Below are 23,952 nucleotides of genomic sequence, written 5' to 3'. Positions count from 1 at the left end.
ACCGCTATCTGAGCATTGCTGAGCTTTATATATCTGAGAGACGGAGACCATGGGAAACCTTTAAGTTCTGAATCTGGTTTTGATCTTTTTGTTTTGTTTTTTGGTATTACTGGACGTTAAACCCAGGACTACTCTACCTCTGAGGTACACTCCCGATGCTATGTTGTATGTGTGCATGTATGTGTGAGTGTTTTGAAACAGTCTTGGTAGGGCTCAGAAAGTCTTGCTACATTTCTCAGGCTGTTTTTATTTTTGCTTTCCTTGGATCCTCCAGCTTCAACTGTAGAGGAACCTTGAGTAAAGATTTGTTGTTAAGAACAAAATATTCCTACTCCAAGTTTTTGAATATGGTTAAGCTCTGAGCTGTGGGAAGGGGAATGAGCCACAGATGGGATGACAGATTGAACATTGGCATACCTGATAGTGGGCTACTTATTAATATTTATTAATATCTAAGTGCTTAGAAAAGAGGATTTTTTTCCATACCAGGATGAGAAAGGAAGATCCAGCAGGACAAGCTTAAAGAGTGAGGCAGAGAAGCACAGGTGCCAATTGATTCTAGTTAATTCTATGAAACAATAAAACACCTTTGCACCTGACATGGTTTAAAGGTTGGTTAAAACTGGTGCGACATCTGAAGTCTGATTCTTTATCACTTCGTTATTATTTTTAGTTCCCAAGGAAAGTGTATTTTTGGCCTTAAAAATGCAAGGATTGCACACATTCTTTTCAGCTGTGATAATTTGCTTGGAAGCCTTTCTGTACTGTGGATGTAGATGGGGAGCATAGCTTTCTGATGAATTGTTCTTTTTTCCATCCTGTAATGAGTTTTAAGACACACAATTGTTCTTTCTCCAAGCAGAAGTGGCTCATTGTTTCCTCTACATTGTCTCCTCCAGAAGATGAAGTATTTTCCATGAGCTACGCAGACAGGACTGCCGGCATCAAGCATAGAATCAAAAGTGCCACATCCCTCGTTCTTTTAAGTACTGGGGATTGAGCCCAGGGGCTTTTACCTCGGTTTTGTTCTTTAAGCTAGAGTTCAGGTCAGGCTTTGCTACCTACGTCTTTTCCCGCTACGGTGGACTTGTATCAGTGGAGTCTCTCCTTCCCTGTTCACACACTTTCCATTTGCCCGCTCAGATCCATTCCCCACTCTCCTTTCTGTCCTAGGAAGCTGGGTCATCAACTGGTTATGCCAACTGGTTCCTTTGACCTCTGGCTTCTACTTGGGTCTGGCCAATGGCCAGTGGTGGTTGGGGCTGGGGGTGGAGAATGAAGCGGGCCGTTGATTTTCCTGGTTCACTGGAACAGTCACTAGTGGTGGGCAGCGTTCCTTGGCAGAGGGTTCAGGCCCGATGTGGCCGTTGCCTGCTGCCCCCCAACCACTCTTTTCTTTGCTCCTTTTTGTCTAGGGAGGGTAGCGCAGTGCATTGTTGGAACTAACATGAAGAGACTTCAGGTCCTGTGTGGGCCTCTACATCTGTCCACACTTTATAATTGGTTTCTGGATGACACTCTCAAAATACGCACTTTGAGACAGTCATTTGTTTATTCTCCGGGGGACCTTGAAGAAAGCATTCTTTTTTTTTTTTTTTTTTTTTTTTTTTTAGCATTTCTTCTCTACATGAGGAACCTGCAGGCAGCATTCATCCCAATCCTCTGATGAACTTTGTGATCTTTTAGTTGAAACCTTCCTGGACTTTTTCCCATTCCTTTCTAGATTCTTCTGTTATCAACGCTTGTTTGTGAATGGCTGAAAGCAAAGGTTTGCATTTCTATGAGCACATCCTGGACGATGAATTCTTTTACTCCAGGGATATCTGAGCCTCTTGCCTTCCTCACTTAGCAAAGAGCCTTTATCAGAACACTTCCAGTATTCTAATGTGTACATACATGACATACAATAATTGAATGCCCATGAAAATGGCATAATTTTGATCTTCTGTAGTGATTGCTATTTTATTTCTCCTCTCTCTCTTTTGATTTTGCCTACTGTGTGGAGTCCAGAGGTATACTACCTCCTAGCTATACCCCCGGCCCTTTTTGTATTTGAAACTTGGTCTCCCTAAGTCACCGAGGCTGGCCTTGAACCTGTAATTCTGTCTCAGCCTCCCAAACACTGGAATTACAGTTGTGTGCCATTTTGCCTGCTCTGTTTCTCTTGTTTGTTTGTTCATTTGTTTATTCATTTTTATGATGTAAGGATAGAATCCAGGGCCTCACACATCTTAAGCACATGCTGTAGCATTGTGTTATACCCCACCTGACTATTGTAATTTGAATGGGAATCAATCAATGATATGCTGTAATAAATCAATCATGGCAATAATATGCGACTTAGGGTTCCATAAATATGCCTGTTAATGAGATATCTTGAAGAAAGGAAGCCACATAGAGGTCAACATTTGTTCCAATATTTTGCCAATGCCTTTTGGCATAACAGTGGGAAATGAACTCTCTGGCCACAGAGGAGGACCAGGTTGTGACGGGCCCCGCCCATCAGCCAGTAAGTCCGAGAGCTAAGATGGCACTGAGCGGAAGTTCCCCAGAGCGCTTAGGTGATAAACAACTTTCAGGAAGTATGACGACAAGAGCATGAGATACACGGGAACACCGCATGCCATAGGGCAACAGCCAATGGACTGGCTGTGCCCATGAGTTGTACACGTGAACGGTCTGCTGATTGGCTGTTGGGCTCTATATAAGGGAAGGATTTCTGGGAAGAGAGAGAGAAGATCTGCGGGAACTGTACAAGAAGCTGGGGTAATAAAACTGCTTGAGGAAGATCGTGTAAGAGTCGTCACTGCGACCGACAAGTGGTGGCCCGTACGGGGACCTTCGCTTTGATCAGAACCTCGGCAGTCCAGGGCAGCTGGCTGGACGGCGCCGATCCTGTCTGGGTTCCGGAGCGGCTGACTCGTCTGGTGAAACAAAAGGATGATGAGCCATCGACTGATTCTTCTGGGGACCATGATACTGTGGATTCCAAGGATAGGAAGTGATCCACAATGGGGGCTTCTGACTGCTTTTCCTTTTCCATTGCCTTTGAGTCATTCTGCTCAAGTTTTCCCCCGCTTATTTACCACCTAAGCGCTCTCTTGATCGCTTTTCCTTGATTCATAATCATTCCCTGCTTGATGTTGGTCCCCCTCCTTGCATTAGCTTGTATAATTAAACTGCTGCTTGGCTATCTAGACCAAATGTTACCAATGGTATAGCTAATTCTACCTCCTTTTGAATAAAAGGCTTTTGGCCCATTAATTTTTCTAACAAAATAAATTCTACCCGTCTTAGACCATCAAGGCAGCCATATTGGGCCCCTCGCTGCCAAGGCTCTCGTTTTGACAAAACAATCTCTCCACCCTGAACTGGATGCCAATCTAGGCTTACACAGTGGACTACTAATCTTTTTACCTTTTCCCCTAAAATTGGCACAGGAGCAAATTCTACTTTTGCAGGTTATAATTTTACTTATCAGAGCCCGACCATGGCCTTTCATTCTAACCCATTTGATCTGTGGCTTCTTTGTGGGATAGATGGCAGTTGCACGGATTTAGCTCCCCTTATCATGATTAATGGTGGTTCCCTGGGCCATACTAAAATAATATGGAACACTTCTGAGACGTTTGAGGATCACGCTTCCTTTAATCGCTCAGGCCTAAATATTACATTTGGTCCCACTCTAGTGTGTCTTGTTTCACCTTTCCTGTTTCTTATGTCTAATGGTACATTGCAAAATGATACCTTGTCTTGTTCCAATACTACTTGTTTATAATGATATTAAATCAAAGAGTTGATTTAATACAAGAACAAATTGATGTGCTATGGCGGTTGGCACAGCTTGGCTGTGAGTGGCATTCCACGGCTCTGTGTCTAACCGGAATTCCCTATGATAACGCGTCTATTGCCGCTAATCTTTCTCGCGAGCTTTCTGCATATCTTACAGGTAACTGGTCATCGAAATTTGACAATTTGACAAAACAGTTGCGGTTGGAGATCATCAAAACCAATACTACTCGAGTTGACCCGGTGATGGCCCGCACCTTGATGTCCTGGATCCAACAAGCAGCTCGTCATTTAAAAGAGTGGGCTGGACTGGGTGCTCTTGGTCTCTGTCTGGTCTTACTGTGTATCTTATGTCTCTACTGTCTTAGAAAACTAATCCGTCAGCGCGCTACAGATCAAGTGCTCATAGCTCAGGCATTTGCAGCCATGGAGTTGGGACAATCCCCTCAAATATGGCTTGCGGCGATGGGAAAGTCTTAATGACAGGATGCCAGCCAGGACTGCACTCGGGACCCCGGGAGGGTGCATCCCGAGGAGGGCATGCTCAACTGCATACGGGTTGCCACTGATTCTTGTCCCGTCCCTGGCAAAAGGTGGTGGGCCTAGAAGCCCCTTCCAAACATACAGGGGTTGAGTCCTCTGTCCTCTCCTGTCTGAAAAAACAAAAAAGGGGGGAACTGTGACGGGCCCCACCCATCAGCCAGTAAGTCCGAGAGCTAAGATGGCGCTGAGCGGAAGTTCCCCAGAGCGCTTAGGTGGTAAACAACTTTCAGGAAGTATGACGACAAGAGCATGAGATACACGGGAACACCGCATGCCATAGGGCAACAGCCAATGGACTGGCTGTGCCCATGAGTTGTACACGTGAACGGTCTGCTGATTGGCTGTTGGGCTCTATATAAGGGAAGGATTTCTGGGGAGAGAGAGAGAAGATCTGCGGGAACTGTACAAGAAGCTGGGGTAATAAAACTGCTTGAGGAAGATCGTGTAAGAGTCATCACTGCGACCGACACCAGGTCCCTTCTTGGTTTTATTATGTGAGGCCGCATGACCTTGGGGAAGTGATCTTAGCTCACAGAATTATTTTCTAAACTGAAGCCAGGTTATTTTTTTCCTCCAGAAAAAGATTAGCTGTTTGACAGATAGTTTTCATATCATAAATATTATTTTCTCTTTTGTTTTCTTGAACCAAATCCTAAAGACTAAGAAATGTAACTCAAAGCAATGAAGAGCCAAGGCAACCCAAAGCCTTGTGGCCAATAGTCATAGCTATAAAGCAAAAACTCTCTCTGTGTTTCTCACTACCAGTCCTCATGTGTAGCTTCTTTTTATTTTATTTTATTTTTCCATGCTGAGGATTGAACCAAAGAGCATTTGACTTCTGAGCTATATACCCAGTCTTTTCTATTTTTCATGCCAAACAGGGTCTTGCAAACTTGCTGAGGCTGACCTTGAACCTGGGATCCTCCTGTCCCAGCCTCCCAAGTACTGTGATTACAGGTGTGTGCCACCATACATGGCTTCATGTAGCTTCCTATTTACCAAAATTATCACATATAATTTGGGAAATGTAAGTAGCTTCTCTGAGAGCAAAAAAATCTTTTAAAATACTTTTGTTTAGCCCAGGTACTCTTGCTTGGGTCAGGAATTAAGATCTTATGACTTGAGTTATCACAAAAAATTAAAATTTAATTTGATATTTGTAATATTTACTAAAGGTAAGGATTACAGAGCTGGGCGTGGTAGCGCACGCTTGTAATCCCAGCATTCGGGAGGCTGAGACCTGAGGATCGTGGTTCACGGACAGCCTCAGCTACTTAGTGAGGCCCTCTGCAACTCAGTGAGACCCGGTTTCAAAATAAAGAATAAAAAATAGGGCAGGGGGTGTAGCTCGGAGGTTGAATGGCCCTGGGTTCCATCCCCAGACCTGCAAAATAAAAAAAAAATTACAAACAGAAGCACATTTATTTAACCAAAGGGGTGCAGATCAGAATCATAAATTTAGAGCAAATCTATATGTCTCAGAATCATCGATTCAGAACAAAAAGAAGGACAAGGAGGCCCTCTTGGAGGCCATAAAGCTAGTTCATGACAATGACGTGACTCAAACTATATCCTGTGTCTCTGATCTTCCCTGCACATTCATAACTTTTGGCTAGAAAAACGATATTGAAAATGCATTTCCAGCCGGGCGTGGTGGCGCACGCTTGTCATCCCCGCGCTTGGGAGGCGGAGACAGGAGGATCGCGCAGGTTCGAAGCCAGCCGTGCTGGCGTAAGAGACCCTGTTTCAAAAATATAAAATAGGTCTGGGAGTGTAGCCCGGAGGAAGGAGGGCTTCCAGGAACCCCAGTACCACCAAAAAAAAAAAAAAGAAAGAAAATGCATTTCTGCTTCTTGACACAGTTTCAGAGACTGTGATGCCTTCTTTTGTCGGGTGAATAAACGAGCATGGAGCCATTCATTGCATCTTGGTGTGGAAGAAGTAGATTTGCATGACACAAAAGTAACCAGTTACTTTTATTAATACCAGGAAACAATTAGTGGACCTTGAGAAGCCAATAACCTAAAGGTTTATTGAACAGAGACAGGCAGCTCCTTTTACAAAGCCGCATTGGCGGTAGCCAGGAAGCTGTGCCTTGGGATTTGCTTGGTGGTGGCGCCACTGCGTTTATTGTCGCCTGTCTTTCTCCTCCCAATCCCACTAGAAAAGCGACCATGCAGAGATAACTGGAGAAGTAAACGCAGCCATATGGGACCTCATTACTCAGCTGGATAAAGACTGGCCGTGAGCCTGCGATCCTCCTGTCTCAGCCTCCCAAGTGCTGGGTTTACAGGTGTGCACCACCACACCTGGCTGGTTTTGAATTTTTAATTGAAAACATTTAGTCTGGTATCTATGTGGATTCATCAACATCGCATCAATAAACGGAGCTCACGATACTCTCCTGTCAATGGAGTTCGTCGACCCAGCCTCTTCAAAAACATGAATAGGCCGGGCCTGGTGGCGCACGCTTGTAATCCCCGCGCTTGGGAGGCGGAGACAGGAGGATCGCGCAGGTTCGAAGCCAGCCACGCTGGTGTAAGAGATCCTGTTTCAAAAATATAAAATAGGTCTGGGAGTATAGCCCGGAGGTAGAAGGGCTTCCAGGAACCCCAGTACTACCAAAAAAAAAAAAAAAACATGAATAGAATATATCATTATGAGTCTTCTCAATAAATGTATCTAACAGTCATTTGGAGAATAATGACAGATTGCTAGGGATGAAGTCAATGAGGACAATGATTGGCGGCTTCTACCAATTACCATTATTGTGTAATATTAACCAGAAAATGTAGAGACATAAAGCAAGCATTACATTATACTTATATATTTTGTCTATTTGTATTGTGCAACTGACCAAGGCTGGGGAGGTTTGCACCTGATCTAGCCAGTCTGAAGAAGAAACAGGGAGCTGGGGAGGGAGGGTGGAGTAAGACATATTTTCTTTTTTTTTTTTTGTGGTATTGGAGGATTAGACTCAAGGCATTCTACCTCTGAGCTACACTCACAGCCAAGTTTTTTTTTTTTATTCTTTATTTTGAAACAGGGTTTCACTAAGCTGTGGAAGGCCTCACTAAGTAGCTGAAGCTAGTCATGAACCTGTGATCCTCCTGTCTCAGCCTCCCAAGTGCTGGGATTACAAGCATGGGCCACCATGCTCGGTTTTATTTATGCACTGGGGCAGGCTGAGTATAAGACGCTTCTGCAAGATACTTTTACCCTCTGGACAGGCTGTGACCAGTTTATTTGCCAAATCAGAGCAACGGTGGCCACCATCCAGGGCACAGAGTTACGTAAGACCATGAGGCATCTTCGAAGACATGCTTAGTTATTTTTCATATAACCGTGGTTTTCACCAGGAGGAGGTAAGGAATTCTAACACCATGTTTTGACAGTCCCCACAGTTTGGAATTTGGAAAGAACTGGTGGAGACAGCTTGTCTCTGCTCTTTAATATCTGCGGCCTCCGTTGGGAAGGACCGCAAGCTGCAGAATTGGGATCTGTGCAGGCTCAGGTATTTCAGAGACTGGTGGGTGATGTACTTTCAGCTGGGCTCTCTGCAGGGCCTGGAGGCTGGAAGCCCAGACACTGGTTCTCCACATGGGGGCTTGAGTTTCCTGGTGGTTTCTCCTAACTCCCGAGAGAGAGGGTGCCCAAGAGATCTAGACAGAGTGTGGGGATGTTTATAGCTTAGCAGTGCAAGCAGGTGGACAGATGCACCCTGTTAATGTTATGCGCGTGATGACTGATGTATCAGGAACATGAAAATCCAGATATACTGGGAACAGGGAGGAGAGATAGGTACGCCAGTGTGGGATTTGCAGATAGATTGGTTAGGGCACTTGTTTGCAAACAGGAAAGGGCTTTATTTGGAGATATTCTTTAGTCTCCTAATCATTTAGTGTCAGGTAACCAGACAAAGGTTGTTTCCAAGACCCATGCTCAAGTATTGGCCAAGGAAACCATCAATCAACACAGGTAAAGGTTGGGAAACCACCAATCAGACAGAGGCTTCAGTCAGCTCAGATGTCCACGCATTAACTTCATGTAGTCGTGGAACCACCCCTGTTGCTAGCAACGTGTACTGGGGACTTCAATGACTCTTACTTTAATTAATTTATTTTTTGCAATGCTGGAGATGGAACCCGGGGCCTTGCATGTGCTAGGCAAGTGCTCTCCTACTGAGCTACTCTCCCAGTTCTTGTTCCTACTTCTGAAGCTAGATACTCCTGTATCCGCTCCAATTTACAGAGAAAGCAAAAGCCCACGCAACCTTCCTCCTTCTTTGGCTCCCATCATGCCCAGGTGCAAAGCAAAGATTAGAGAAAAAGGTAATTTCATTTAGGGTGGTTTCATGGGCAATGGTTCTGAACCTGGAACTTATGTTGCGAGTACCTGGGTGTGATTTAAAAGCAGTAATGCTGGTTCATCTTCTAGCGGTTTTTATTAAATAGGTCTGCGATACAAGCCTGACATCTGGATTTTGAAGAACTCTGAAATGATTCTTATTTACAGATTAGATCCTGATTCAAAGTGTGACGGTTAGTTTTGCATGTCAACTTGCCCGGGCAAGCTGCCTTGCTATTTGGTCAAGTATTATTCTGGATGTATTTCTGAGGGTGTTGTGGGGTACGATTAACATGAATCAGTTGATGAAGTAAAGCAGGGTGCCCTCGCTGACCCAGGTGGGCCTCGTTCAATCAGACGGAAGCCTGATTAGAACAGAGAAGGCCAACTCTCTCTCAAGAGGAACCCCTGCCTGGCTGCTTGAGCTGAGCTGTTGATCTTTTTATACTTTTGAAAAGGAAGTAAAATCTCATCTCCTGTTGGATTTTCCTGCTGGATTTTCTGAGTGCAGTGTACACCATCAGCTACGGCTTTCTGCCCATAGGCCTTGAAATTTCCACGCCTCTAGAACTGTGTAAGCAAATCCTTAAAAGTACTTGTTTTTCTCTCTCTCTGTCTACCTGTTTTTGCTTTTTTCTGGAGAACACGAAGGCACACGGCCTGAGGAGCTCCTTGCCAGCATTCAGTGGAGAGTTCTGCCTCCCCTAATATCCAGGGGTTACTGCTCTGGATCCCAGAGCTCTTGGCCTTGGTCCCAAAAATGATGGAGGCTGAGGAAGTCTGTGGGAGTGACAGCCAGTGTCACCTCAACCTCTGTTGTGGTCGCGACATGACGGGAAAGTCCTGGTGCAGAGGTCCTGGGATGAGCTTCCTGGTCACAAAAGCACCCCTCGGACCAGACCGCACGGGACATACGCTGATTGGCTTTATGCAAGATAACTGCTTTGAAAAATGTCAAGCGATTGAGTGAGTTAGTCTTTTATTTATTTTATTTATTGTTAGATTTTTAATACTTTTTTATTGAAAATAAATAGTATACATTTAAACTACTTGTTGCCCTCTCCCCCCACCCCCATTTTCCCTTCCCACCTCCCACCAATAATTGTCCAGGGTAACCGTGCTATATTCATACTTTTACACATATTTGGAAGTAGCCCCTCATTAATCAAGTTTAGCCTTCTTCCTCTCCTATCTTTCCATTCAAACTTTGCTGAGATTTCCCTTCCATTATCTGGAGTCCCTCTGGTATCCCCAATGCTCCCTAGTTTGGGCATATTAGAGGAAAGATATGTCCCTTCTTCTTCTGTGCTTGGCTGATCTCACTTAACATAATGCTCTCCAGGGCTTTCCGTCTTCTTGCAAATGACATGATTTTGTTCTTCTTTATGGCTGAATAGAATTCCGTTGTGTGTATTTCCCACAGTTTTGCTATCCATTCATCTGTTGATGGGGACCTGGGTTGGTTCCATATTTTGTCTATTACGAATTGTGCTGCTATAAACATAGGTATGCATATGTTGCTGTAGTTCTCTGATTTCAACCCTTTTGGAAAGATACCCAGGAGTGGTATAGCTGGATCACATGGTGGATCTATTCCCAGTTTTCTAAAGAATCTCCACACAGATCTCCATAGTGGCTGAACTAGTTTGCACTCCCACCAACAGTGTAAAAGAGTTCCTCTTTCCCCACATCCTCACCAGAATTTGTTGTTGTTTGATTTCTTTATGCTTGCCACTCTGACTGGGGTTAGATGGAATCTCAGTGTAGTTTTGATTTGCATCTCCCTGATGGCCAGTGATGAAGAACATCTTTTCATGTATCTATTGGCCCTTTGTATCTCTTCTTTTGTGAAGTGTCTATTCAGTTCAGTTGCCCATTTCTTGATTGGGTTGTTTGTTTTGCTAGTGTAGAGTCTTTTGAGCTCTTTGTATATTCTGGATATTATCCCCCTATCCAAGTAAAAGATCTGGTAAAGATCTTTTACCATTCTGTAGGTTTCCTCTTTAGATTATTGATGGTTTCCTTTGATGAGAAGAAACTTTTTAGTTTGATGCCATCCCACTTGTTAATTCTTGCTTTAATTTCCTGAGCTTTGGAGGTTTTGTTGAGAAGGTTACTGCCTGTGCCTATATGTTGTAGTGTTGAGTCTATGCTCTCCTCTAATAACTTCACAGTCTCTGGTCTAATTTCTAAGTCTTTGATCCATCTAGAGTTGATTCCTGTGCATGGTGAGAGGTGAGGATTTAGTTCCATCTTTCTACAAACGGATAGCCAGTTCTCCCAGCACCATTTGTTGAAAAGGCTGTTTTTTCTCCAGTGTATGAGTTTGGCCCCTTTGTTAAAGATTAATTGACTGCAGGTGTGTGGATTTGTTTCTGTATCTTCTATTCTGTTCCACTGGTCAGTCTGCCTGTTTTTGTGCCAGTACCATGCTGTTTTTACTACTGTTGCCTTATAGTATAATTTGAAGTCTGGGATTGTGATGCCACCCAGGTGTTACTCCTTTGGACCCCAGGGCTCTCGGCCTTGGTCCCAAATATGATGGAGGCTAAGGAAGTCTGTGGGATGGTGAGGGTGGGAGTGACAGCCAGTGTCACCTCAGCCTCAGTTGTGGTCACAACATGACAGGAAAGTCCTGGTGCAGAGGTCCTGGGATGAACCCTCCTGGTCACAAAAGCACCCCTCGGACCAGCCTGCATGAGACATCTGCTGATTGGCTTTATGCAAGATAACTCCTTTGAAAAATATCAAGAGATTGAGTGAGTTAGTCTTTTAAAAGATTCCCTTCAGCAGAGCACATGCAATATCTTGAACTGGATGGATGTATGCTAAAAGAAATGGATAGATGTATGCTAAAAGGTCACAAAGGAGCTTCAAGATTACTTTGAAGCCATCTAAGCAATGAATGATCAGGAAATCAGGCTGAGCAAAAGTAACCTGACATCAAATCTGCCTCAGGCAACACGGAGCTTTGCAATTTGCGGGGAGATGTAGCTGCAAACTGCAGGCAGTCAGCTCCAGGCTGTGACCCAGTGAGGGCTGGGAGAGCCGCGCCCTGTGATGTGGTGTGGCAATGGGCTCGGCTGTGCTGACCTGTGCGCAGCATGCATCTTTATATTCAAACAGGGAGTGCGTCTGTAGTGTTTATTAGAGGCGATGTGCACAAAACATTTGTCATCATCTGACGAGAGGGTGTGCATTATTTAGACTGAAAATGGAAATGACTTGTACTTTTTGTTCTAGATGAATAAGCGCTTATGGCACTAGAAAGGCTTGGCTCACCCTTTGCCATATACTGAAGATGCGCGTGCGCGCGCGCACACACACACACACACACACACACGCACACACACATTTGTACATACGGGAGCGATATCACTAAACATCAACCATTTCATGTTCTGGATGCTAAGCCAGTTAAACCTAAGATATTTCCTCAGTGAATTATGTGGCAGCTGATGATTGTAGATTAATTCAGTTTTCTAGTCTGAGGTCAGTTCTCTAAACAGTGTGAAGATATCCATGTGGGGCCCAGAGAAATTGGCCTTCTGGACTTAGAGCAGTGTATGGAGAATATTTTCCCCAGCTATTAGTGCAAATATTTCACAGAATTCAAAAAGCATTTCCAGGTTATTTATCAGCCCAAGCTACTGCCTGCGACCCAACAATTTTACTCCTCAAGAGTTCTTTATTCTTTATATTTTTCCTCCTAAAGGTTTCTCATCTAGCAGATGCATGTATTTGTTAAATTAGAAATTCAGGGTAAATGAGTTTATTTTATAAAATCCTATTGAGTTATTTTTTAATTTATCTAAGTTTTTAATAGTGATTTTATCACGAGGACCTCTTAGTCTAATGTTGTTTTGCTGCAGAAATATTCCATTAGCATTTAAAAATTTGAAGTATAAAATAAACACCAGTCATTTGGTCTGCATTTGTGGTGCATGGTAATTCACAAAGAACTACTTCATTGACTAAAAAAGTTAACTATCAGGCACAGCTGTGACATCGAGCTTCTTTGCTCCTAAACAGGATAGAAGTCTAAGGAAAACAAGATCCAACTCAGGCGTGGTGTTGCATGCTTGTAATCCCAGTACTTGGGAGGCTAAGACAGGAGGATCACAGATTAGAGGCCAGCCTCAGCTACTTAGGCCCTCCACAACTTAGTGAGACCCTGTTTCAAAATAAAGAATAAAAAATAGGTCTGGAGGTATATCTCGGAGGTAGAGTGCCCCTGGGTTCCATCCCCAGTTCCACAAAAACATTGCTGCTTAGTGGACTCAGGACAGGAATTGTCCAAGGAATGACACGTACACATTTCCAGAGAAAATGTCTTATTTGTCTGCTCCATACAGTTTTGGGCCCTTGCATAATACCTACCAATTTATGCATGTTAAAACATTAAGATACGTCCAACTCGCCAAAGAACACAAAGGGTATATCCCACGATCCTGGTCTTAGTTTGCTTGGACTGCTGTCACTGTATACCACAGACGAGAAAGCAGCACAGCAGCCGTTTATTTCTCACGGTTCAGGATGCGGATGTGGCGGTGCACCTGTAATCCCACATACTTGGGAGGCCGAAATAGGAGGGTCACAGGTTCAAGACCAGCCTCAGCACCTTGTGAGACTCTCAAAAACCCAGTGAGATCCTGTTTCAGAAATAAAAGCTATGAAAAATGGTTGGCAGTATAGTTCATAGGTGGAATGCCTCCAGGTTCATCCTTTAGTACCAAAATAAATAAAATATAATTTTATAAACCTAGAATCTATGGACTTGTGAAATGCAGGGAATGTATATACAGAATTATCTGGGCTATAAATGGATGTAATTAGCAATCTAAATTCTCCCTGCTGTGTGAGGCAGGAGTGTTTATACCCCAGCACAGGCTTCTTCATTATACTATGGGCCAGAGGAGTGAGGTCTGGGGAGGATGTCTCCAGGGAACAAGGTAGGAGGCCCCATACCTTTCCCTGCTTCTTGTGTGCATTTAGATTGTTTCTGTCTTTGATATTAAGAATTTTTATCTATTTTTCTGACATAGCTTGGATAAGACAGAGATTATCTCTTTCTTATACATAACAACCAGACTTTGGATCTCGGAACTTTAGCCTCCAGAACTTTGGGGAGTTATGTCTGTTGTCTAAACCACTTATTCTATGGTAACTTGTTATAGAAGTCAGAACTAAAATTGGTAGAGAAGGTTAAAACCTCTCATGGTGGCTGTAGGTTTATTATTTATTGCTGCTGTGTCTGTTTGCCATATGCATCTAGGCACCATGTTACTAGGTGTCTTGGACAGCATCCTCACTGTCATAATCCCAAAAGCCTGACCACGCAAGAGAGAAGAAGGGAGCTTTATTTGCTCCAGTTCTTTGTAGATTCAGGGTTAAGTCCATGTGAAGCCAGGTCTACGGACCTCAGGGCATAGTGGTAGGAGAGAGATGGAGGAGAGGGAGCGAGGAGAGGGAGCAGAGCCCCTGCTCTCATATCATGGAATCAAGATGCAAGAGAGAATGAGCAAACAAGGGGGTTCACAGACAAAAGCACAGTCCCTAAAGCCCCACCCCCAGGAACCCACCTTCTCCAGTTAGATCTGCCTACCTAGGTTACCGCCCGGTAAATTTATCCCAGTGGATCTCCACACTAATGAGATTACAGCCCCTGTGGCTTGATTACATCAACTCTGAGCATTAATACATGAGCTCTTCAGGGAATATTCTATCTCTCAGCATAATACTTGGTATATGGAAGTTTATGATCCATGTATGTATCCTTTTGGTAGGTAGTTTTTCTTTTATTAGTATTTAGTGTCTTTAAATTTCGATTGCTTTAACTCCTAATTATTATTAATATTCCTACAACAGCTTTCTTTTTAATGTATTTGTGTGATATTTTCTCTTTTTAACCATTTTGTAAGTTTTGTTTTAGTGTTATCTCTTTATAGTTAATACATAGTTTTTAAAAGTACAATTAAATACCTTTAATAGTTTCACTCTGAAATATATAGGCTTTTATTTAATACTACTTTACTATCTCTGTGTTTAACATTTTTTTTAAATTTTATTTTATTGGTGCACTGTATTCATACATCATAGTGGGATACAAACTTTTGTAGACATACATGCACACATCACCCAGTCAGCCCCACCCAATCCCCACCCCATTCTCTCCCCATCCCTCCTTCCCATGCTTGGCTTAGTGATTGACATCTAGTATTATAGCAATGTATCCAAAATTAAAAATGTTAATCTCACATAACAGTTTCATTTGTCTGATACCAAGCTTTTGATGACTTAAAGATAACATTTCAATATTTCTTTTTGCTTTCTTTCCTACCAGAGGATTTTTTTTTGTTTTTTTAGGTGAAACTATCATATATTTATATATTTATTTTTCAGAAAAAAAATCTATCATAATATGGAATATGGATTCTAGATACCCAAAACAATCTTGAAAAAGAACAAAGCTAGCAGATATATATTTTCTGATTTCAAACCATATAAAGCTACAATAATTGAAACAGTGTAGTACTGTTCTAAAGGCAGATATATAAACCATTGGAGTTAAATACAAGCCTAGAGCTAAATTCTTCCCTATATTGCCAAGTTATTTTTGACAAGGTTTCCATGAACATTTGGTGGTGGAAATAATAATCTTTTAATTAAATATTGTTGAAAAATAATAATTACATGGAAAAGAATAAAATTGGACCCTTACCTAATCCCACATACAAGTATTAACTCAAAATAGATAAAAGACCTAAATATATATCTTAAGACTATAAACTTTTAGAAGAAAATCTGGGTCATAAAACCTCGCAACATTGAAATTGGCAGTGATTTCTTGGATATGATTTCAATGGCACAGGCAACAGAAGAATATACAAACTCCCTAAAAAATAATAAAAAAATATTTTATATCCAAAGACAATGTAAACAGAGTTAAAAGTTACTAATAGAATTGGATAAAATATTTCCAAATGCTATATCTGAAGGTATATTAATATTCCAACTAGAAATCCTAAAAATTAACAACAATAAAGGCAAACAATACAATTTAGAGATAGGTAAAAGACTAACATAAGTAATGAATCTCCACAGATAACCAATCTTAGTTGTCTGTTGGATGGAAAATCTTGTTTCTCTAGTTCTGGTGAGTGTTACCTATTTCTTCTTTGTAGTTAATCTCTTTGAGTATTTTCTCTAGTGCTGGTTTTGAAGACATAAATTCCTTCAGTTTCTGTTTGTCATGGAAGCTTCTTATTTCTCCATCTAATTTGATAGAAAGTTTTGCTGGGTAGGACATTTTTGGCTGGAAGTTGTTTTCTTTCAGAGTTTGGAATATGTTACTCCAAGCCCTTCTGGCTCTCATGACTTGGTTTGGGAAGTCTGGAGTGATTCTAATTGGTTTGCCTCTGAATATCACTTGGCCCTTTGTTTTTGTTGCCTTTAAGATTTTCTGCTTGGCTTCCACATTGGTCATTTTGACAATTATGTGGCGTGGGGATTCTCTTCTCCGATCCTGTCTAAAGGGAGTTCTATAAATTTCCTGGACCTGTGTATCAACCTCTTGCTCTAAGTTTGGAAAATTTTCTGCTATTACTTCCTTGAAGAGATTGTTGATCCCTTTGGTTTCACTTTCTTTTCCCTCCTCTATTCCAATTATTCTTAGGTTAGCTCTCTTAAGATGGGCCCATATTTCTTCAATGTCAGATTCCTGCTGTTGTATATTTTTTCTAGATTAGAAACTATGCATTCATTTTTGGATTGCTCATCTTCTAAGAGCAAGATTCTGTTCTCCATGTGGTCTAATCGGTTGTTTGTGCTTTGAATTGAGGCCTTTACTTCATTAATTGCATCCTTTATCTCTTTTTGGCTCTCTCTGAGTTCTTTTCGAAGCACCTCTATTATTTCTATAGTTATTTTCCTGATTTGATCTTCTAGAAATCTCTGATTTTCTGTTTTATCAGGTTCTGATGTTGTGGGGTTGTGGGCATTCATTGCCCCAGTGTTATTCCTCTTTCCCATGATTTCGGAGGTTTGTGTCTTCTCTGGGTTCTTCCCTTGGGTCACTATGACTTCACTTAAGGTGCTCTGGATCTCGAGTCTGTAGTATCTCAGACCCCACTACTCCTTTACTGGGTTGTATCACAGAGTCTCTGACCCAGGGAGTCGATAGAGGCTGCTTTAAACTATGGGGGGTGCCAGGTTGCACGTTCTCCTCTGGTGTGATATCTCTTCCAACGCCACTCCCCCACTGGGTCAAGTCCCAGGGGGTACAGTACTGGGATTTCTCCTCTGTGTCCCGCAATTTGACTCACTGTTCTTGAGTACGCAGATGTAGCTGTACTGGACTCGGTGAATTCACTGCTGCTGCCGCTGGTGGCAATATGGCGCCGCTGCCACGCCCTCGGCCGTGAGGCTGGCGTATTTTTTCTTCTCTGGTTTTGAGTTCCACTTTGAGTTCCTGCAGCGTGTGCTGAGCTCAGCCACTGGGAGCTCTAAATGCTCTCTGCGCCGAAAGATCCCGCCTGGCTGTTCCGCAGCGGCTCACCTTGACTTGCTGTAGCCGTCCGGTGAGTTTGCCGCTACCGCCGGCAGTATGGCGCTGCTGCCGCGTCCTCGGGTGCGTGTATCTCCTCTGTGGCTCTGAGCTCTGTTCTCAGTCCGCTTTCTCTCTGGAGCCTGGTGGTTTTTTTGTTTTTCTGGTGATGGTGTTTTCTGGCTATGAAAGGCGCTGGTTTTGTGGTAATGGAGATTGGTTGTTAGCGGGGCTCTTAAGCCCCGCTTTTCTCGGTCGCCATCTTCCCGGAAGTCCTGTGTTTAACATTTTTAAAATTCCTTTTTTTTAACATTTTGCTTTATTCACTGCTGTTTCATGACTATTGTTGAATTTCTAATTTTTTCTCTATACATTTTTACTTCCCTGAACTGATTTAGAATCTGAGGTGCTTTGCTATTTTAGCCATTAACCTTCATTTTAACATATACATTTAATGGTAAATTTGTCAATTAAAATCTAAAGTGATATTTTTCCTGCACATGAAAGAAAATAGCACAATTTAGCCATCTATTAAATAATTTTATTATTGTTACTTAGTGTAAAGTATACAACTGTGGGCTGGAGATTGGTTCCTTTCTAGCCTTATTTGCCTAAACCATGTTGATACTTTCTCAGAAAATATGTAGAGGCTAGGAAGATTTTGTTTGTTAAGTAATAAAAAATTGGCTCTATGAGGACTTTTATTATCACATTAAAAGTCTACAGGCAAGGTATTCTCAAGTTTTAATAGTTTAGTCATATTCAAATAATGTTTAGTATTTGTTTGAATACTTTAAATATACTTAAAAGTCTTTGTTGCCCTGTTAAAAAGAATTCAGAGTAACTTTCATCTGAAGATGATGATGAAACAAAATTTGGGATTTTTTTCCATGAATTTTTTTGAAGGAAGATGAAAATGTGCTTCAAGAGGACAAGAAAGTAAACCAAATTAGAGGAAAACATAAGCTCATGGAAAGAGTGAATCCGACCCAGACGGTAGGCCAATTAGAAGCCCCAGGATGATAGGACGCAGTAGGCTTAGGAAGCAACCCATCAAGTAGGGAAAAGCATGACTCCAGAGGAGAGATGCCCAGAAAAGAGGAGATTCTGGAAAGGAATGTGCTGTTTATGGAAGTATCAAGTATGAAAGATATTTTAAACCAGGATTAGAAAACACAACTAGAAGCTCTAAGAAAAAAAATGAATCAAAAACTAAAATGTAATCACACATTTATACTTGATGTTGCAGGAAAAATATTACATCTACTTATACAAGTTAATGCAGAAATCCTGATTATTTAACTAAAAGTAGCAATCTAAGTATAACGGAAGGATGGCTGGGTCCTGACCATGTGTTCCTGGTGTAAGAATGAGAAATCTTTCATAATGAAAAGTTAATAAGAAATGCATAATATTTAAGTTTAAGGTACAGAAAAAGGTCTCTCTTCTCATTTACCTGAAGTCCCTTTTGATTCCTGTTTTCTCTCCAGTTTGCACTTATTAGAGAAAACATATGACCCTTAACTGGAGACTGGCCGATCTCACTAAGCATATTCTCTCATTCCATCCATTTTTTTGCAAATGACACGATTCTGTTCTTTATGAATGAGTAAGGTTTCATTACATGTATATATGCCCTATTTTATTTATATATTCATCTTGATGGACACCTAGGTTGGTTCCATAATTTGGCTGCTGTGAATTGTGCTGTGATAAACACAGATGAGCATGTATCACTATAATATTCTGGCTTTAAGTCTTTTATTTTTGCATTATAATTAAATATCATAGTGAGGAATGATACCAAGGAGGGTTGTAGCTGGGTCATATAATGGTTTCATTTTTAGTTCTTCACAGTATCTCTATAGTGGTTTTACTAATTTACAATCCGACCAGCAACGTAGAAGAGTTTCCATTTTCCCACATCTTTGACAGCATATATTATTGTTTGTATTCTTGATGGTAGCCATCCTGACTAAAATTATGTGGGCTCTCAATGTTATTTTGATTTGCATTTCACTGAATACCAATCATATTGAATATTTTTTCATATATTTATTAGTCATTTGTATTTCTTCTTTTGCGAAGTGCCTCTTCAGTACAATTGCCAATTTTTTATTGGATTTTTTTATTTATTTAGTGTTGAGCTTTTTAAGGTTTTATGTAGTCTAGAGATTAGTCCTCTACCGGAAGAGTGACTGGTAAAAGATTTTCTCTTTTTTGTCGGCCCTCTCTTCAGACTCGTTTCTTTTTCTGTGCTAAAGCCTTTTAATTTTGTGCATTTCCATTCATTGATTCTCAGGTTTATTTCCTGAGCTTTGGGGTCTGTAGAGGAACTCTCTACCAGTGACTGTATTTTGAAGAGTTGGTCCTATATTTTCTTCTAGTAATTTCAGTTTCTGGTCTAATTTCTAGTTGATTCATCCTGAGTTGATTCTTGTGCAGGATGAGAAACAGGGACTAATTTCATTCCTCCAGTAGAAGCCATTTGAGACTCTGGTGCTTGCTGGGTGTGGTGGCACATGCTTGTAGTTCCAATGACTCACGAGTCTGAGGCAAGAGGTTTGTAAGTCCGAGGCCAGTCTGGGTGACTTAGTAACTCAGTGGAAGAACACCCTGGGTTCAATTCCCAGTAAGACAAAAAAAAAAAAAGAACTTTTTGTGTTTTTTTCTTTTGACTAATGAAGCATAGAGAACACATCTACTGCCATGAGACATTAAATTGATTTTTTGAATGGTATTTAGAGCAAAACTAGAGGTGAATGTAACCCAAAGAAGTAGGGAATGATTTACTGATTTAGTGGTAATTTCACTTTCCCCTAGACTATCCACTCTGCATTTGAATTCAGTTTTAATTTGTTTTAAGAACAAATCACACTTGTTCAGGTATAAATCAGAAAAAGACCTGTTTTCACCTGGGCCTGCCCCATGACGTCTCAGAAAGACGCCATCTGAATGCAAGGCTGTTTCCTTCCTTTTTCCTCCCTCCCTGCTTTCCTCTCTCCTCTCCCAGCCTCTTATTTCTCTTTCTTCTTACCCACTCTTCCTTTCCTTCATTTTAAAGTGACTCTTGTGTCTATTGCTTTCTCCTCCTCCTCCCCCCCTCCTCCTTTTCTTCCTGTTTGAACCCAGGCCTCCTGCATCTAAGCAAGCATGCTACCACTGACTTACCCAACCCTATCCTTCCTTCCTTCCTTCTTTTCTTTCTTTCTTTCTTTCTTTCTTTCTTTCTTTCTTTCTTTCTTTCTTTCTTTCTTTCTTTCTTTCTTTCTTTCTTTCTCTTTCGTACTGGGGGTGGAACCCAGGGACAGTCTACCACCGAGCTACAACTAGCCCTATTTTTTATTCTCTTTATCTTGAAACAGGGTCTCAGTGAGTCACAAAGGGCCTTACTAAGCAGCTGAGGCTGTCTGCGAACCACAATCCTCTGGTCTCAGCCTCCCGAATGCTGGGATTACAAGCCTGCACCACAACGCCCAGCTTGGAAGGAGGGGATTTTAGAAGCACTTAGGATACAATCCTCTCCTTTTTTTTTTTTTCTGGTACTCAGGATGGGACCCAGGGGCATTCTACCTCTGAGCGACACCCCCAGCACTATCTTTCCTTCTTTATTTTGAAATAGGGTCTCAGTGAGTTGCAGGGGGCCTCACTAAGTCGCTGAGACTGTTTTTGAGCCACGATCCTCCTGTCTCTGCCTCTCAAATGCTGGGATGACAAGCGTGCGCCACCACGCCCAGCTCCTGTTTTTCAATAATTCTTGAAGACTCTTGAATGAGTTTATGAAAAGATACTTAATGAATAAACTGAGCTAAACAGAAGTAACATTATACACTTTCTTAGCTCCAAGGTCTTCCCTGGATGATATTTTTATTTTATTTTATATCATCTTATTATTGTATTTATGTATTTATTTAGAGGGTCTGGGGATGGAACCCAGGGGCATTCGACCTCCGAGCTACACCCCTGCCCTATTTTTTATTCTTTATTTTGAAACAGGGTTTCACTGAGTTGCAGAGGGCCTCACTAAGTAGCTGAGGCTGTCCGTGAACTCCGATTCTCCTGTCTCAGCCTCCCGAATGCTGGGATTACAAGTGTGCGCCACCACGCCCGGCTCTGGATGATATTTTTGATGGTCTCATTAGCTTCTTCACTTACATGGAGTCTTACTTCCAAGTTTGTTTGTTTGTTTGTTAGTTAGTTATTTTTGCAGTTCTGAGGATAGAACCCAGAGGCGTCTACCTCCAAGCTATATCCCCAGCCCTATTTTTTACTTTTTATTTTGAAACAGGGTCCCACTAAGTTGCAAAGGACCTCACTGGCTGTGAACCCAGATCCTCTCATCTCAGCCCCCCGAATGAGGGGATCCAGGTTTTAAATAGTTAAATTATCTATCATAGACTGGGCATGGTGGTGCATGCTTGTTATCCCAGTACTTGGGAGGCTAAGACAGGAGGATCACTCAGGTTCGAAGCTAGCTTCAGCTACTTAGTGAGGCTCTCAGCAGCTTAGTGAGACCCTGTTTCTAAATAAAAATATAAAATAGGTCTCGGAGTGTAGCCCAGAGGTAGAAGGCCCCTGGGTTCCATCTCCAGTACAAAAAAAAAAAAATAAAAAAAAATAGCTATAGCCGGGCATGGTGGCGCAGGCTTGTAATCCTCGCGCTTGGGAGGCATAGACAGGAGGATCGTGCAGGTTTGAAGCCTGCCTCACTGGCTTCAGAGACCCTGTTTCCAAATAAAAATATAAAATAGGTCTGGGAGTGTAGTCTGGAGAAGAGTTCCATCTCCAGTACCACACACACACACAAATATATATATATATATATATATATATATATATATATATATAATAGAAAGAAAACGTTTTTAAAATTTAATATTTGATTTATAAAATTTGATGTGTCAATTGAAATTATCTGTAGATTATATCAGCCAAAAACGTAAAGAATGAGAATTTCTAATTGGATGGGCTTCGACAAGGAGACACTTTCATAGAAGACTGCTCAATCAACCTTACGCAAACATAAACCATAGCTTGGACCCTAGCTATTGGAATTCCCAGATAATAAGTATTAGTGACAACCAGCAACAGTCTATACTGGTCTGATGTCAAAGTTCTAGTAATCATGTTTCACCAGGAAAACCCGGAGAGTACTGTGGGGAGCCATTAAGGCTTTCCCCTCAATTAATATCTCTGACTCAGCTGACTGTCCTTCGCCCAGAGTCCACAAGGTTTGGGGAGATCAGATGGTGATGGCACGAGGGTACTGACTGACATATCTGTGATGTATGTGTTTTGTATTGGTCTGTATTGTATTCCGGTGGTGACAGCACGAGACTATTGATGATGTGTAGCTGTGTATAAATACCTCTGGAAAAACAAACCCAGCGTCGGTGTCAGTGCATCAAAGATGAGATTGACCCCGAAGTAGGAGTCGGCCAGGAGCATTGGCGCTATAGAGAATACTGACCCAGGCATAGTTGTCGACCAGTAGGAAATATTGACCCAGAAACAGGGGTCGGCCAGTAGAGATAGGAGGCTGGTGGCTCCCCCGCATTAGAATTAAAAATTCTTCATCCTCACGCCTCTCTCTTCAGAACCCGTACTCTTGCCGGCTGGCTCCGGCAGAGTACTTAGCACTGTTTGCAAGATACCAATTTCAGATACATAAATTTTTTCCCCTGATTGAAAATGAATCTCTACTCAAAGGCTGCCTGGAAAAAGCAGTATGTATGTATGTATGTATGTATGTATGTTTTATTTATTTCTTTATTGTGGTACTGGGGGTGGAACCTAGGGGCATTTTACTTCTGAGCTACACCCTAGCCCTATTTTTTATTCTTCATTTTGAAACAGGTTCTCATGAAGTTGCAGAGGCTTCACTAAGTCGCTGAGGCTGGCCACGAACCTGCGGCCTGTCTCAGCCTCCCAAGTACTGGGATTACAAGCTTGCACCACCATGCCCAGCTCAAGAAAAAACATTTTAAAAATAAACCTGTCACATTTATTTCCTCACTCCTTGTGCTTGCTTTCTGGAGAACTGTAATATCTTCTCTTCCCCCTTTACCCTCCTCCCCTCCCCTTCTTTTTTCATACCAGGAATTGAGTCCAGAGGCATTCTACGTCAACTATACCCCCAGCTATTTTTATTTTTTTTATTTTTATTTTTGGTGGTACTGGGGTTCCTGGAAGCCCTTCTACCTCTGGCCTACACTCCCAGACCTATTTTATAGTTTTTATTTGGAAACAGGGTCTCTTAAGCCAGCGCGCTGGCTTCGAACATGTGATCCTCCTGTCTTCGCCTCCTAAGCGCGGGGATTACAAGCGTGCGCCACCACGCCCGGCTATTTTTATTTTTTGTTTTGGAAACAAGGTCTCACTAGGTTGCTGAGACTGGCCTTGAACCTGCAGTCCTCCTGTCTCCTTCCTCCTCCACGTAGTGGGTGTGTGCCACCATGCATGACTCTAATCCATTTCAATTATGGGTTATCTGAAAGAGGGACTTTTATTTAATTACTTTGGAATAGGCTGCTATTCTAAATTTACTTAATCACCACTAATAATAATTATAATAATAATGATCGTAGTGGTAATAATAGCTTACTGGCCCCTCAGATATACCAAGTACCTGATAATCACTAAACATGCTGTCTACTATCTCACTTGAGCCTCACAATTAGCTTATTTATTCAAAGGTTAAGAATGAGAGATGAGGCCTAAGCAAGATT

This window comes from Muscardinus avellanarius (genome assembly GCF_963383645.1).
Source record: "Muscardinus avellanarius genome assembly, chromosome: 20".
NCBI lineage: Eukaryota > Metazoa > Chordata > Mammalia > Rodentia > Gliridae > Muscardinus > Muscardinus avellanarius.
The sequence above is the reverse complement of the archived record's forward strand: the minus strand, read 5'-3'. Positions refer to the sequence as shown.